This window comes from Pinus tabuliformis, chromosome 5_2 (assembly GCF_031772625.1).
Source record: "Pinus tabuliformis cultivar Carrire ecotype Pingquan chromosome 5_2, CPIR1, whole genome shotgun sequence".
In the NCBI taxonomy this organism is placed as follows: Eukaryota; Viridiplantae; Streptophyta; class Pinopsida; order Pinales; family Pinaceae; genus Pinus; species Pinus tabuliformis.
The window spans coordinates 740721290-740725760 of NC_142306.1; the positions used below are offsets into that span (position 1 = coordinate 740721290).

Here is a 4471-nt window from a genome sequence, read left to right on the forward strand (position 1 = left end):
TGGGTAAGTTGGTACATCAACTTCCCGGGGTCGTGAATTGGTCATACTATCTCCATTTGACGTGCATGATAGCCCGTTGGAAAGATCTCTCCGAGGACTACGACGGAAAAGACGATTTTTATCAGAAAAATCGCTAGCGGTAGATCTCCCAAAAAAACGTCGTTTAGGGCCTCAAAACGGCTCCGGAAGTTTAGGACCCGAAAAACTGCTAAAAATAGTAAACTGTGCTATAATTAAGGAAACTGAAAAAAACTGTAAGAAGCACTAGAGGGGATCCAAGTGGAATTAGCAGGTGGCCACCAATATCCACCTGGATCACAAAATCCGTTAATGAAGTTTCTTGAAGGAGAAAATTAAGTTAGTATAACAATAAAATATGGTAAATGAAGTTTCTTGAAGGAGAAAAATGGGTTTATGGGTTTACACAACAAAAAAAATTGATGGATAGAGTTTTTCAAAAGAAAAAAAAATAGATGTGTATCACAATAAAAATCCATGACAGATTAAGCAAAGTCTTTGAGTAGAAATCACATAAGAGAAAGTTTTGGCTACAAAAGGAAATTAGTTGAAAAACCAAACCTCATTCCGAGTATTCAACTGTGAAACAACTATTTTGAACATTCCACCTCTCGTGTTTCTTGCCCTGCATTACTCGTCTACAGTTTCGATCACTCTCATCCCAATTTCATAAATTCACTTCCTCTCTGCATTCTCTGCATTTTGTGTGTGAGAGTGTCGAATATGGGCGAGGGAGCAGCGATCGGAATCAATCTGGGGACGATGCACTCGTGTGTAGGAGTGTGGTAGCACGACAGGGTGGAAATCATCGCCAATGATCAGGGAATCGAACCACTCCTTCCTATGTTGCATTTACTAATACAGAGCGTCTGAATGGAGGTGTCGCCAATAGCCAGGTTGCCATGAATCCCATCAACATTGTTTTCGGTCTGTAATCTTTACCATTTAATCTTTGTCACTCTTTTGAGGGAGTTTATTCCACTGCTTATTGTTGTATATGTGATTCAATTGTATATTAATTCCCCTTTCATTCTCAAATATGAACCGGGATTGACATAATTCAACTTATAGTTTTTTGAAGGCGATTAATAAAAGTTTACATGCTGTATGATAGCCTTTGCCTAGAATTTGCATCTGTAAGATTATGTTTGTGTAGAATTTGCATTTGTGTTCGATCTAAATCAGTTCTTTATGTTATGGTAGATGCAAAGTGGTTGATTGGTAGGAGGTTCTCTGATCCCTTCGTTGTGAGTGATACGAAATTATGGCCTTTCAAGGTCATTTCAGGGGTTGGCGATAAGCCCAACATGTTGTATCATACAAAGGGGAGGAGAAGCATTTTGCAGCCGAAGAGATCTCTTCCATGGTTTTAACTAAGATGAAGGAGATTTCCCAAGCTTATCTTGGGACCACTGTTAAGAATGTTGTGGTCACTGTTCTTGCATACTCCAAAGATTCTCAAAGGCAGGCAACCAAGGACGCAGGGGCAATCTCTGGGTTGAATGTTATGAGAATTATTAATGAGCCCACTGTTGTTGCTATTGCGTATGGGCTTGACAAGAAGGCTAGCAGTTCTGGTGAGAAGAATGTTCTTATCTTTGATTTGGGTGGAGGTACTTTTGATGTGTCTCTGCTCACAATTGAAGAGGGTATTTTTGAAGTGAAGGCTACTGCTGGTGATACACATTTGGGTGGTGAAGATTTTGATAATAGATTGGTGAACCACTTTGTACAAGAGTTTAAGAGAAAACATAAGAAGGACATTAGTGGTAATGCCAGAGCCCTCAGGAGACTCAGAACTTCCTGTGAGAGAGCTAAGAGAACCCTTTCATCAACTGCCCAGACCACCATTGAGATTGATTCCCTATATGAAGGTATTGACTTCTATACCACTATTACTAGGGCTAGATTTGAAGAGATGAACATGGATTTGTTCAGGAAGTGCATGGAGCCTGTTGAGAAATGCCTGCGGGATGCGAAGATGGACAAACGCTCAATCCATGATGTGGTTCTTGTTGGTGGGTCTACTAGGATCCCTAAGGTTCAGTCCTTGTTGCAGGACCTCTTCAATGGCAAGGAGCTTTGCAAGAGCATTAACCCTGATGAGGTTGTTGCATACAGAGCTGCAGTGCAAGCTGCTATTTTGAGTGGAGAGGGCAATGAGAAAGTGCAAGATCTGTTGCTTCTAGATGTTACTCCCCTTTCATTAGGGCTAGAAACTGCAGGTGGGGTTATGACAGTTCTCGTCTCCAGGAATACTACCATCCCCACAAAGAAGGAGCAAGTCTTTTCTACTTACTCAGACAACCAGCCTGGTGTGTTGATTCAAGTGTATGAGGGTGAGCGAACTCGAACCAGGGACAATAACTTGTTGGGTAAATTTGAACTTTCTGGTATTCCCCCTGCTCCCAGAGGAGTTCCCCAGATCACTGTGTGCTTTGATATTGATGCCAATGGTATTCTAAACGTGTTTGCTAAGGACAAAAACACTGGTTAGAAAAACCAAATCACCATTACAATGGACAAGGGTAGATTGGGTAAAGAGGATATTGAGAAGATGGTTCGTGATTCTGAGACATACAAGGCTGAAGATGAAGTGCCCAAGAAGAAGGCAGAGGCCAAGAACTCTTTGGAGAACTATGCTTACAACATAAGGAATACCATTCGAGATGAAAATATTGCGGCAAAGTTAGATCCGTCTAATAAAAAGAAGATTGAGGATGCTCTTGAACAGGCTATCTAGTGGCTAGATACCAACCGGCTTGCAGATGCCGACGAGTTTGATGACAAGATGAAGGAGCTGGAGAACACTTGCAATCCTATCATTGCTAAGATGTACTAAGGTGTTGGTGCTGAAATACCTGGTGGAGCATATGGAGCTGTTGGATCTCCTGAACAGGGTTATTCTGCTGCTGCAGGCTCGAGGCCTAAAATTGAAGAAGTTGATTAAATAATTTTCACCTTTATATCGTCTTAAAAGATGATAGAATGCACTTACAAACCAGGATTTAGAAGGTGGACTGTCTCTGAATTTTAGACATTAGAATTGAATGTTGTTGTTTTGACATGTAAGGAAATGAGGATTTGTGTTGGATATTCTATCTGGTCGTTATGCGCTGTGTTCTGTACCGCTAAGGGATTTTCCTTCAAATATTTGATGTATGTTTCACTTTAATTGTGGTGCAATAACCAGGATTTAAAAGGTAGATTGTCTCTTCATTTTAGACATGATAATTGATTGATGTTGTTTTGATGGGTAAGGAAAAGAGGATTTGTATTGGATATTCTATTTCGCTATTAGGAGTTGTTTTATTTTTTCAATATGCTTTTATTGCTATATTGACTTTGTATAGTTTTTTTTGTTCTTACTAATCAGAGTTTAGAAAGTAAATGTGTAGAAATTTCACTTGTAGATCAACTGATAATGCAATGTACTAAAGCAGTATACTAGATCTACTTCTACAATCAAACTTTGCGGAAGTTTAATTGAATATGAGAAATATCATACAAGAACACATATAACTGAAAAGATAAGCAAACACACATGAACACAGAAGATAAACTCTGGGGGAAGCCTCAGCCTAAAACCCCACTCTCTGTATTTTCATACAAGTGGAAATATCTCAGATTACACAAGAGCCTTAGCTCAGAAACTATCCAGCTCTCAGTACAATCCCAGTATACAACTCACAGACTAAATAGAATCAAAATATGACCATCCTCAGCCCTCCAAGCCTCCTATTTCCTTGCGCAGTTTTTCTTGGGGTCCACTGATGCCACCTGTGTGAATTGGCCTCATCACACACTCACTAAACTAAAGAAGTAAATGCGCAATCCTCAAGGAATGAATTCCTTCTGCATGCAAGAGATATTCACAATAGAATATTCCTGCAACTGATAGTACATTGTCCCTCCATTTGATCTCAAGTGGGTCTCTGACAGAACTGACATGCATGAGTTATTTATGAAAGAATATTCAGTTATCTGAAGTGCAGTAGTTACATGCATGCAAGCATTAACTAACTGAACTTAACTCAGCTAAGGAACTAATGTAACTGGACTTAACTCAGTTAACTGAGCTAACTAATTACAACTCATCCTTATCCCTTTAGCTAATGGATAAATTCCTTAATCAAAGGAATAATTGTTGCATGTCCTCACATAGACTTCATGTTTATTTTTCCTTAACTAATTAACTCAGGATGAATTAATTAATTATTTTACAAATAGCTGCTAAGACCAAATTCGAATTTTACTTCACTATTTTAGTTCAAGGACTAACTAAAATAGGAAGGTATCCTGAAATGCTATTTATGGCAATGCTATTTTTAGCACTTCTATATTTATCATTTCTTCTTGTTATTTTCAACACTCCCTCTCAACAAGAAAGTGATTATCAGTCACCCCAATCCTGTCTCTGTGAAAGTCGAACTTGCATTTTCACAATGCCTTA

At 39.1% G+C, this 4471-nt stretch overlaps 1 pseudogene; it reads left to right on the top strand.

The window, feature by feature from the left end:
- Window positions 1–738: 738 nt before the first annotated feature.
- On the top strand, window positions 739–2968 carry LOC149161363 (heat shock cognate 70 kDa protein-like; annotated as a pseudogene).
- Window positions 2969–4471: the final 1503 nt, after the last annotated feature.